Below are 13,489 nucleotides of genomic sequence, written 5' to 3' on the forward strand. Positions count from 1 at the left end.
ATCTTTATACTAAGTCCATCAGCACAGTGATATAATTATTGTTTTATGTGGTTGTCTTTTAAATTAGATGAGTTAAAAGTTACCAAAAAAATTCATTCAGTCTTTTATATTTGCCAACACAGTTACCTTTATTCACATTCTTTATTTCTTTGCATTCAAGTTATTTTCCAGTGTTCCTTATTTCTTATATATCAGGTCTCTCCCAGTGACGAGTTTACTAAGTTTTTATTTATCTGAAAATGTTTTTTTTTTTCTTCAGGTTTCAAGGGTAATTTTGATTGATATAGAATTCCTAGTAATCTTTCTCTTTCAGCAAATTGAATATATTATTTCACTGCTTCCTGTCATAAGGAGGCCAGGAATCAGCTATCACACTGAGCATCACTTGTATGTTTCTCTCTTGATGCTGCTTCTTGATGTTTCCCACATTCTCTTTTTGTCTTTCTCTTTCAATGGTATAATCAGGATTATCCAGGTGTGGATCTCTTTGAATTTATCCTATTTCAGTTTTGTTGAGGTTTTTGGATGTGTAGATTCATGTTTGTCTCAAATGTGTGAACCCTTTGGCCTTTTCTTATTTAAATATTCTTTCCACCCATTTCTCTCTCTCACTCCTTTTCTTCTGAGACTCTCATTATGAGCAGGTTGGCATATGTGATGGTGTCCCATATATCTTTAAATTCTACTCTATACACTTCTTTTGCTATTCTTCAGACTGTGTGATATCACTGACCTATCTTTGAGTTTCCTGATTTTTTTTTTCTACCAGCTTAAATCTGCTGTTAATGCCCTCTAGTGATCTTTTCACTTCACTTATAATTTTCAACTCAAAAATTTCTATTTGGCTCTTTTTGAAATAATTTGTATATCTTCTTTAATATTCTCTATTTGATGAGATATCAGTATCTCTTTTCTTTTACTTCTTTAGGCATGGTTTCCTTTAGTTCTTTTTAAACATATTTAGAATTGTTAATTGAAAGTCTTCATCTAGTCAGTTTAACACCTGGACCTCCTCCCAGACAGTTTCTGTTAGAGGCTTTTTTCCCCTCTGTATGGGCCTTCGATTCCTGTGTCTTTGCCTATCTCTTAATATTTTATATTGTTTTTAAAAACTGGAAATTATAAAACAATATAATGTGGCAACTCTGATAATAACCTAGTTTGCTGCCAGTTGGTGATAGTTTTTCTTTCACGCCTTCTAAAATTTATTGTGTAAAGTCTGAATTCTTTACACTGTTAATCACTTTAAGTGTCTGGTTAGTTTAGTGCTCAGCTAATGTTTGAATAAAGCATTTTAAATGCCTTAAACCAATAAATATTCACCTTTTCACCAAAGGACACTGTGTATATGTTGGCATGCATCATCAGTGATCTAGCAGTTGACAACTCTGCCTTAGCTTTCACTTCTTACTTATACAGAGCCTCAAGGTAAGCTAGATATGAGAGTTTAGAGCTGTCTCAAGTTTTTCCTCAGCATGCAACCAACCCTAAACAGGCACACATTTCTAAATCTGTATGTTGTTGTCTAGATCCCCAGGAATATATCAGCGATTTTCAAAGTCCCCTGTGAATATTTTATTCCCAGACTTTCTATTTAAATTGCTTTCTTTTTGGCAGATTATTCACTCCAGCTGATAGCCCTCTGTCAGGCAGCTACAATTAAATAATCACCATCTTTTGTTTTCAACAAATGCTCTAGAGAAAAATCTGTTCACATTGATTGAGTTCTGGGTTAGGGCAGATGGAGATAAGCCTTATGAGTGTAAGTTTACTGTAAGTTACCAAACAAATAATACAATAACAATTCTGTACAACAAATCTCCACAACATAAGTTTACCTATGCAACAAACCTGTACCTGTACCCCTGAACTTAAAATAAAAGTTAAAAAAAAAACAATTCTTTGGTAATGGGGCTTTTTGGAATGTTACCAAACAATTCTGTTGCTATTAATGACTATTAGGCTCCTGGTGTTCACAGATACCATATTTGTGAGAATGTTAGTTTTTAAGGGTATCATGGAGCTAGTAAAAGAGAATAGCAATAGGGAAAGTTAGAACACCACAAAGCTCACTGTTCTTGCTGAAATTCAGCAATTTTTATTGAATAACTGTTGCTCAGGCTGTTTTAAACCTTTTGATTTCCTGTATTCTGAAATGGTTGACTTAGACAACTTTTCTCAGTTTTCTTATTGCTTTTATGAATAATTTCTTAATAATTTCAACCTTTATTTTAGATTCAGAGGGTATGAGTGCAGGTTTTTACATGCAGTATGTAATACTCAGTATGTAATACTGAGGTTTCGAATGTAAACTATCCCATCACCCAGATAGTGAGCATAATACCCAATAGGTAGTTTTTCTATCCTTGCCACCCTTCCTCCTCCCCCTTCTAGTAGTCCCCAGTGTCTATTGTTCCCATCCTTAGGTCCATATGTACCCAATCAGTAGCTACTGATTTTTGTATGTTGATTTTGTATCCTGAAACAAAATTTGATCATTAGTTCCAGGAGCCTTTTGTGGGGGATCTTTAGGGTTCTCTATGTACAGCATCATATCATCAGGAAAAGACAGAATTTGACTTATTCTTTTCTTATATGAATGCCTTTTTTCTTTCTCTTGATTGCTCTGGCTTCCTGAAAGATGTTTTTGGAAGTACTCCTTGCACTAGTCTAGCAGTGCTTCCCAAGCTGTGTATTGGACTGATCTTATTTGAACACTCACAAAAGAAAACAAAACAAAACCAAAAAAAGGCCCATGCCTAGGAGCTTTGCTGAAAATAACAGTGGTCTCTAGTTCAGCAATCAAGCAAAGAAGGCCAAGATCACAGCTGCCTGAAGTGGAAACACTGGTTGGGGCAAATAAAAAACATGCCCAAAAATTAACCTAGATTAACCACCTAGATTAACAAGGAGATCTAGGGAATGAGATAGACATAATGGGCTTTGATAAACTCCCAGGTATTCCTATTGAAGAGAGGGGAGAAAAAGAAATCTGTGTGGATGTTAAGGAGAGACCAGAATCGGCCCGTTATCTGTGTGTCTTTTCCTTAATTGGAGGTCCTACACAAGCAGAAAGTTAAAGCTGATAAAAATTTGTAAACTACCTCCATTTTGAATATATGTCTCAGTCTACATACAGATTTCTTCAGCAACAGTTGGGAGTCCTATAGGCTCAAGTTTTCTGAGCACAACCTCTGACCAATAATTGGCTGACATTTAGGATTTGCTAGCCAAAGATGCAGCACCTAAGAAGCCATCCTTAAAAATAAAAACAAGAATACAAAGAATAAGCAGGAATATCAGTGACTGCACCCTCCACAGGAGATCTACACCACATAATTTGTTCAATCAAGTCATTAAACTAATAAACAAACAAAAAACACTAGCAGCAGCAATAAGCAATAACTACTATGACCCCTTGGAAAGTGATTGGAATTTATAGCTGCCACAACGTATCATCTAAAATATCCAGTTTTCAACCAAAATTACAACAAAAGCAAATAAACAAGGAAATTTCATTTATGGATAGAAAAACAAAAAAAAGCAGTCAACAAAAACTGACTCTGAGAGGGTTGAGATGTTGGACTTAACAAAAAATACTTCAAACCAGCTATTACAAATAAGTTCAAAGAACTCAAGAAAATCATGTGTAAAAAACTAAAGGAAAGAATGATGTCAATGTCTCACCAAATATCAATTAGCAAATATCAACAAAGAGATTTTAATAACCAAATAATTCTGGAGTTGAAACTGTAACAGCTGAAATTTTAAAATCACTAATAGCGTTTAACTGCAGACTTAAGCTGGCAGAAAAGAAAAAATTAGAGAACTTGAAGACAAGTCAACAGACATTATACAGTCTGGGAAACAGATCAAAAACATTGAAGAAAAATGAACATAGTCTTAGAGATATGGGTGACATCGTCAAGTATACCAACATGTGTTATTAAAATTTTAGAAGGAGGCTGGGCACAGTGGCTCATGCCTGTAACCCCAGCACTTTGGGAGGCCAAGGTGGGTGGAACACTTGAAGTCAGGAGTTCAAGACCACCCTGACCAACATGATGAAACCCCATCTCTATTAAAAATGCAAAAATTAGTCAGGCATGATGGTGGGTGCCCATAATACCAGCTACTCAGGAGACTGAGGCAGAAGAATCACTTGAACCTAGGAGGTGAAGGTTGCAGTGAGCCAAGATCGTGCCACTGTACTCCAGTCTTGGCGACAGAGCAAAACTCCATCAAAAAAAAAAACCTAGAAGAAGACAGACTGAAAGTGACAGAAATATTTGAAATAATACTAGCTGAAAACATTCCAAATGTCATAAAACTACCATTGCATGGGACCCACCATGGGCCAACTGAACCAGAGTATCTGAAAATAAAGACGAGGTACTACTTTGAAGTTAGACAATTTCAGGGTGCAGACAGAATTGAGGACTACAGATCTGAATAAATGGTTTGCAATTATGACTACTCATTAAAATAGTCTGTGGAGTTTATATAATCTCTTACCCCCCAAATTCTCAAGTAATTATACTCAGATGTGCCCAAAGCATATGATCCCCCCTCGCCCCTTGCCCCCCGCCACTCTGCAACCCAGGCTGGAGTGCAGTGACATGATCTCGGCTCACCCCAACCTCCAACTCCTGGGTTCAAGCAGTTCTCCTGCCTCAGCCTCCCAAATAGCTGGGATTACAGGCACCAGCCTTTATGCCAGGCTAACTTTGTATTTTTACTAGAGATGGGGTTTCACCATTTTGGGCAGGCTGCTCTTGAACTGCTGACCTCAAGTAATCCACCAGCCTCAGCCTCCCAAAGTGCTGGGATTACAGGCATGAGCCACCATGCCTAGCCAAGCATATGAATTTTTAAAGCTCTCTAATGTGAAGTCAGCTAGGAACCATTGATATAAAGAAAAGTATGATTGCTTCCTTTCTTTAAAAAAAGATAACAATACTAACATACCTCAACTTGAAAAAGCAATTTTAATAATTATATTCACATTTTTTTCACTTCCAGCAAAATGTCATCACAACCAATCATCATCTTTTCATTGGAAGATATTTTCTATATATACATAAATACTAAAATCTAAATTTCTTAATGGTGAGAGTTAAAGATGCAACTAAATTATTCACATAATCTACCACAGAGCAATCTTGTAAGCATAATAAACATCACAATATTTTATCCTATTACGAAAAAAGAAAATAACATTATGATACAAGATTTTATAGTAATTTGTTTTAGAGATTACATTTCTTTTTTATTTTTAAAGGAGGCTAAAGATCATAGAGCAAGGAACTTAAAAACTTTTGTGAAATAAGTCTCTTAACTACATTACATAAAAATATTATTACATTATACCAGCTATCAAGACCTTGCAGAAATAAAAATGAAGACTTGATAATCCATTTTGATTGCAATTAAATACATCCCTCAATCACTCTTCCAAAGCCCACTATCTTATTTAGGCCTCCTGAGTGGAGACAATGTCTCCACATTTTGAATGATATTATCAAGTTTTGAAAATACAATCAAAGCGATGCTAATTCCTGATATTTCTCAGTGCAAAAGAATGAAACTCCTGTAAAGCATTAGTGCGAATTTTCCAGAATTTAACACGTTGTGATACAATTTTAGTTGTTCTTATAATAAAGAAAATGTCAGAGTCTCAGAGACTGATTTGTGTGCTGTATACCCTGAAGTCGTCTAATCCTACCATTTGGGCACCAGTCCATAATACTTTAAATGTCGGAGAAGCGTACTCATCTGTATTTAACCCACTGGCTATTATTTCAATCACCCAGTCACAGCAGCTGACTGCACCACTTATGACCCCTGCTGTGCTCATCTCCACAGGGGATAGGCAAAAAATTGGGTATGATGGGATGCCATTGTGAGCTGGCATTAGAGTTTTGCCTTTCCCAGTGCTGAACACTGTAACTGATTAGGCGGAAAGTCACTGAGGAGCATTTCAACAGGAAGGGAAATGCCTTGTTACCTCTTAGTGCACACTTGAGTGGGTCTCGCAGACCTCTCTTTGTCCTCGTGCCTGAGTTGCCTTTCCCTCTATAGCTGATAATGGACAAAGAGTACTGCCCTATGTACTATGTTTTTAAAATACCAAAATTTAGTAATTGAGAAAATAATTTATGGAGAAAACAGAAAAAAAAATGTGGTGGACAAAACCTCAGTGACTTTAGTAGGTTCCCATTACTCCTGCTATAATTTTGAGTACTGATAATTTGGTTTTAAAGAGACCCCACTAGCAATTTATTTTTTTTCTTTTGCATTTCCACATCTGTGATGTCAAGTTGGGCCTCTTGAGACTTTTGTTCTATATGGTCATGATTGCTTTAAGCAACTTTATTTTGAAGGTAAAACAGAACAGCAATATGGTTATATCCTCCCATGGAGATGCCTAGGGTGAGCACATTTTCCCTTGGGTCTCCCTGGGATGTGGAACCATATTCCTTCTATAACAGCATCTTGAGCTGTTAAAGCCCACTGGAGAACTCCTCTCTGGAGATACAAGGACTGTGAAAACCAAGGGAGTGAAGTCAGGAAAAGATGAGTACATAGCAGTAGAGCCTGAATGGAAGAGAAGCGAGAATTTAAATGTCTCAGGAGGGGCCACGCTGTAAAGAGAAGAGAAAAACTTCAATAAAAGAGCATTTGGGGAAATGTAAACTGACTGATCATTTGGGAAATCAGTTTGGGGCAAGCTTCTCAGACTGTTTAGGAGGCAGAACTGTGCCTATTGCCAGTCTTATTATATAATCTAATAAACAGATTCCTGCCCTGCATCATAAAGAACCCAGAAGTAAGTGCAACCCTCCAAGTTAGACCAAATCCAGCTTAGTCTGAACCCTACCTGTTCCCCAGGTGGTATCTGACTTGTACTGAGAAGTATTATATAATCTTTCATTCATTGTTCTCTCTAATCCTAGACAGTGTCTGCATATTACTTGTTTGTCTGCTCTTAAAGAGCATTTTCAAAAAGACTTAATGGATTTAGTCCTGCATTTTGAATCTTAAAATATTAGAAGCTGCAAATCAAATGAGAAAAGGAAATGACAAAATATCCATCCATATGCCCCTTTCCATTTCCTATTAACTACAAAATTAACTAACCCAAACAACACACACCCACCCTTAAATGCTCTTCCTTTATTTTTTCAAACAATCAGCTTTGTATCATCCTTTAAGACTCAATTTAAATGTCAAGGCCACCAGTCAATAGCATCTGGCTTGGTTTTTTTCTCTCGAAAATTTCTTTATTTCCTTCATAAGTACTATCATTTGTTAGTTACCTATCTGCCATTTAAATGAAACTTCAGTGAAATAAGAGCCATATTTATCACAGACCCTAACAGACAACATGTCATAAATATTTCTTATGGAGATTAATATATTTAGACCAGAAAAATATATTTTGTAGCTCCTCTTGATAGGTCATATTTCTACTGGGAGTAACTCTTAGCTCTAACAAACAATATCAGATACAAGTTACCCTTGTACTTTGTACATATGTATGTTTTCATTCATAAAACACATTAATTCCTTCTTTTATAAATGAGACTGATTTTTTTGAGCACCTGTAATGTAACAAATGTTGTTTTAGATTTTCATAGCAACAAAAATGAATATGGCATGGACACTGGCAGGAGGAACCCACAGTGTTGAACATCACGGTTGTGATACTAGGCTTCATGCAATTTGCCTGGTCCTTTTATGACTCTGTGCCATTAAACATGCTGTTTCTATTTCCTGGAATGCCTTGGTAGCTTCTTTCTTAGCTTGAAACACCTTCCTCATTCTCCAAAACTTACTGAATGGTGATGACACATGCTGCATTTTAAACATGCACACAGAAAAAAAAACACAGGGTTTTTTACAACTGCCATCTAGAACCATGGTCTTGTTACAATAAAGAAAACTCATGCTGAAAATATTGACAGTGCAACTTCTCTAAAATAATGTGTCTTTGAACTCCTGATGCAAACACAGGAAGCCTCGACGATGTTAGGCAAACTGAAATTCAGATGACTATGCTTTGACATTAGATGGTGCCTGGGGCTGGAGGGTTAGAAACAGCTAGAAATTCACTTTATGCTGTGAGCCTAACTGAAATAAATTTGTCATTGCAGAAATGTAGAATATCAGCAATTAAGAGTTTCTGCCTTAAAAAGTATGTAAACGTTTAGATTCTAGATGCTATTTCCTTAGTGAGAACAGTGCTGAGAACACTACCACAGAAGCTTTAACCCTTAAAACACAGTCTTGTGTGAGATTTCCCCATAGTTTAATGCAATCCTGACTTTTCTAAAAAGAGATTAAAGAAAAATAGCATAACTAATTTTAAATAGAGAATAAAACAAAATTCCTGACACATGCAAAAACTCCTAAATTATAGTTTAGTAGAGAATACTGGAGAGAGAAATACCATTATATTTATCATATACCCTTAAAAGCTTTGCGTGTTGCCAAAATGGCATACAATAGTGAAAATCATAAATGTAATTTACCACATTTCAGGGAACTCTGTGATATATTGTCCACAATTTGTAATAGCTTTTATAGACAACTATAACATCTTTTGGAAATAGAACAAGAGCAGCCCAGAATCTTTTTCTGTCAACCACTAATTTACCAGAAAGCAAACCTTCTGGAACTTGTTGTCAGCTCCAGAATGAGGGTGATTTTCTCTTTTATTCTCTTTTCTTTTGAGGATTACAACTACCTGTGCTTTAAAAATGTGGAAAAGGTTTGTACATTTCTATGCCATGCTACACAGTCACCTTCAAATACCTAGAAATATGACTATTTTCTAACAATATTTCATCTATGTTTTTCTTTCTCTAAAAAGTACACACTATAGATGATAAAGTTGCTGAATATGCCTTATGAATAAATTTTAATAAAATTTTCAAGAGTATGAAAACATGTAACATGAGTACCTAGCCAATCAATTACAGTACCTGCCACTATTTAGCCCTCACACTTCACCACATGACCACAGATTTAAAAGAGAGCAGGCATCAGCTAAGTGGACCATGGTAAACTTCCCCTCAAAAGATCCTCACTATAGATAAGCCCATCTGTATTCAGCCATGGGGCAGAGTGTGTTTTCTAAGTTGGCAATGCCTAATGATTTGATTATATACTAACCTATCATTCAGAATCCAGTCTCTAGTCAAGGTCCTTCATCAGGAGGCTGGGACTACTCACTTGCCTTCCCCAATCCTCCAGCCACTGCATACTGAGTCATTCAAGATCTTCCAAAGAGCCATGCTCCACTCTGACAGTATGGAGTTTTGTTACTGTCCTTCCTACAAACTCTTCTTTTTTTTTTTTTCTTGGTTTTGTTTGGTTTTGTTTGGTTTGGTTTGAGACAGAGTCTTGCTCTGTCACCCAGGCTGGAGTGCAGTGGTGAGATCTCAGCTAACTGCAACTTTTGCCTCCCGGGTTCAAGCAATTCTCCTGCCTCAGCCTCCTGAGTAGCTGGGATTACAGGCACACGCCACCACACCCAGCTAATTTTTGTACCTTTAGTAGAGACGGAGTTTCACAATGTTGGTCAGGCTGGTCTCGAACTCCTGACCTTCCAATTCGCCTGCCTTGGCCTCCCAAAGGGCTGGGATTACAGGCGTGAGCCACATCGCCCAGGCCTTTTCTATCTTTTAAGCAACCGCAAAGCAATTCCTTTGGTTGACCATGTGAGGGAAAATTGTCTTCATATTTAGATTTCTCCATCTGTAGTAGAATGACTTAATCAAATGATATTTATTTTCTGCTGTCCTATAAATTCCTTGAGGGCAGATATAGGTCACTTTTTTTTTTTTCATTTCTATAATGAATTGCCTATTGTTTTTAACATGACAGTACTGAATAAAGCTTTCTTAACAAATACACATCTGAGCTTTTCTCTCTTCTCCAGAGCTCTATTTAGTAGGGAGGTAGTGAACTATGTATTTCCCTGGTCTAAACATGGGTTTTTTATTGCTCTCTGACTTAATGCCTATGGTAATTGCTGCCACCCTGCACCAATACCTCAAGTCCATTTTCCATACAGAAGTCAGACTGATCTTATTAGAGCATATATTAGAGCATTTCCTTTCCCTGATTAAATTTCTCCAGTGATTTTGCACAGGCATTTAAAATTAAATTCAAACTCCCTTTTCTGGCCTTGGTGATCTTGTCTTGTACATGTCTTCATCCTCCCCTGATACCTCTCTTCCTCTTGCTCAATGCACCTCAGACACAGTGGTCTTCTTTATGGTCTTGGAACAACCAGGTAATTTCCAAATTAGTACATTGAATTTACCATCCTCTTAGCCTGAAACTCTGTGCTTCTATATCTTCACATGGCTAGTTTAGCCTCACTGATACTTACTCTAAAAGCCTTCTTTGAGTATCGTGTCCAAAGTAGCTGCCCAAGATGCTCTCTGTCATGTCACCTATTTTATGTTCTTAAGAGCTCTTACAATTTTCTGAAATTTCCAAGGCATGGATTTATTACCTGTCTTCCCCACTGTGTTAATCCCATGAGATTAGGAATCCCATCTGTTTTATTTCCCACAATATCCTTAGTACTTAAAACAGTGTCTGGCATACAATCGGCACTCAATACATGATTACTGAATAAATAAATGAATGAAACTGGTGTTTGCTTCCACACTTCAACTTTTTAATTTTCTTTTACAATTTTATTCTCAAAAATAGCTCTCTTTTATAATCTAAGGGTAATCCTAAAATAGTACATACAGAAATCATGGCTTAATCATCTTTGAACTTATTCAGTCTAGCATGTGTCAGGCATATAGTTGGTGCTCAGTATTTATAAAATTCCATATGTATATAATCATTTATTCTCATATATGCTCAGGAGTTATATGTACAGATGTACCCAAATGCAAACTCCAATTTATGAATATATTTTATTACTGAAGTTCATTTTTCACTTTGTTCATTTGTTTAGAAAAAGATGCTTTCTGAGTTTTAATTTTGTAGAGGAGAAGTTCTATTCACAAATTAACTGATATTCTATTTAGCCTATCACCTTCTGAACTCTACAACCTAATAGCCTCTTATAAAATTCTTATTAACTCTGACCCCAGCTTGTTTTGGTAAAGAAAATCTACAGTACTGATTTATTTAGGTCACCTACCCTTTCCTTCTTATTTGGGCTTATTTGTGAGTATAATTAAAATTATTTCTTAAATAGCTACCCATCTTTCTAAATCAAATCAATTTTTGGAATTACTGCACATTTTCACACACAAATATACACATTTTTTCTTCATTGTTATTGCTTTGGTTTGCTTCATCTATAATTTACAATTTCATTTGCTAATGATATGAATAAATTCTACAGCTATACTCACTATTTTTCCTTTACTATCATGAAATTAATTAAGATAACACGGTCACTTTGTCCCAAGTCTCTTATCACTTTCATATCAATAATTAGTTCTCTCTGTGGTCAGAATTAATTCCAGACTCTGCATTCCTCAAATTGTTTTCTTCATTTTCTGATTGACAAAATAATCCAAAGCAATTGAAAAGTATTTTTAAGTCTGCTTTTACAAATTTGGACTTTTAATAACAAGTGTCTAAATACGTGAGGTCCTCTATTCAAAAACCTTCCATTGCTTCTCCCACTCCTGGAATCTGGTTTAGGTAAGTCTTAATCACAACCCATTCTGCCTGAAGCAGTTAAGGCTATATGTCTGTTCTGGACAGGAATCCCTTGATTCTAAGGATCAAAAGACTTTCCAAATGAGATCAAGTGAGGGCACTCAAAAAGGATGCAGTGGACTATCACAGAGAATCAGACCATGTAGCAAGAAGACCTGGAGCAACTAAGAAGCAAAGCACCTTGGTTCAAATTCTATCTCTACCATTTATAAAAAGTGTAAATCTGAGCAGCCACACTTCTCAATAGAATAACATTTCTAGTATTCTATAGAAACATACTTGTTTTATTTTATAAATACCAAATTATAACAACCTTGTAGATTATGAACTTTAGTAGTCCATAAAAATCATGCCTATGAAATGTCAACATTTTGAAGCTTATAAAAAGTCAAAGAAAGGACTCAACTTTAAAAATTCTATTCTAGGCTATCAAAGAATCCTAGTAGCGTACCAAAGAATCCTGGACCCTACTTTGAGAAACACTTTCCTCCAAAAAGAAAGAAATCTCAGTGGTTAAGAGCATAGGCCCTGGAGTAGGAAAAACTTGCATTTAAATCTGTACTCTAGCAAAAATGATCTGTATAAATTTAGGCAAGGTATTTTAACATCTCTTTATAGAGAGAAATATAAAATATGAAGTAGAAATGCGTTTATGTATTTCCTCGTTCACAAAGTGAGAATTACAGAATTCACTTCCTAGATTTATTATGAGCAGTAAATAAAATGATATCTGAGGCTAGTGAAATGATGTCCTAGAGTATTAGCTATTACTTCCATCGTACACACACACACAAAATTCAACAGAATTTCTCACCTCTTGAAGATAATCTATCCAATAACCACCTTTCTGCCTTTTTACCTGGATACCTTTTTCTCCTTCTGCATCAGCATTATCTCACTGAGACTGTAAGCCAACCAAGAGCAGAGATTACATGTGAAAATTTGCCTCAAACATCTAAATAATTGGATTAGAACTTTTGGGTAACGTTATTACTGTAAAGTAGGAGATAGCTATAAAATTACCTAATCTATAAGTAATCCTATTTTTCTTCTGGATTCATCTTTTTTTGAAGTCCATAAAATTCAGCAGAGTTCACTTCATAACACTTAGAAAGAATATGTCTTGTAATAATTGTTTCCTAGGATGGAAAATCACATAGAATAGACTGACAAACAACTTGTCCAATAATAAAACAATTTTCTTTGAAAGCAAATTCATTTTTTTCCAATCTGATTGATGCTTTCTTATTGAGCCTATACATGAGTTTGTTAAAAAGTTCTATAAATCTTTAGCATTCATATTCTATTATTTTAAATTTCAGAGACAGGATAAATGTTGAGAAAACACACCTATAGCTAACTCCTCCTGCCTAAGACTCCTAAGACAAGTCACTTCATGCTAAATCTGAGCATACAAATTGGAAGGACACTGCTAAAGCTGCAGAAGGACATGAACAGACACCCCAAAGAATTGTAAGTTTCAAGAGTTTTAAGATTATGAATTATGAAGAAGATTAGCCTTGATTCAACCTTCCTATCTTAGAGATGAAAAGATTAAGCAAGATCTTACTGGTTCAATGATAGGCTTTTTCAAATCTTCTAAGGCAGAAAACAGATTGAGTCCAATGAGTTGGGTGAGCTACTACAGACAGAAAATAATTCAAAAGTCATTGACGAAAGTTGATAAGGGACCAGACCCCAGGCAATCAAGACTATGTTTTCTACAGGGAAGATTGCTAGATTCTAACACCAAAGTAAAAAAAGATTATATTGGAACAGTGTG

At 35.8% G+C, this 13,489-nt stretch overlaps 2 long non-coding RNA genes across 2 annotated transcripts in view; one reads left to right on the forward strand and one right to left on the reverse strand.

The window, feature by feature from the left end:
- The window catches only part of LOC117098674, a 175,430-nt gene that overhangs the window by 32,796 nt on the left and 129,145 nt on the right, over window positions 1-13,489 (reverse strand). The window lies entirely within an intron of this gene.
- LOC117098675 lies at window positions 1,635-13,190 on the forward strand. Its single transcript, XR_004443534.1, has 3 exons — window positions 1,635-1,882; window positions 9,189-9,194; window positions 13,176-13,190. It is a non-coding gene; the product is annotated as an uncharacterized LOC117098675 (long non-coding RNA).

This window comes from Trachypithecus francoisi, unplaced genomic scaffold (assembly GCF_009764315.1).
Source record: "Trachypithecus francoisi isolate TF-2019V2 unplaced genomic scaffold, Tfra_2.0 Lachesis_group16, whole genome shotgun sequence".
NCBI classification, from domain to species: Eukaryota; Metazoa; Chordata; class Mammalia; order Primates; family Cercopithecidae; genus Trachypithecus; species Trachypithecus francoisi.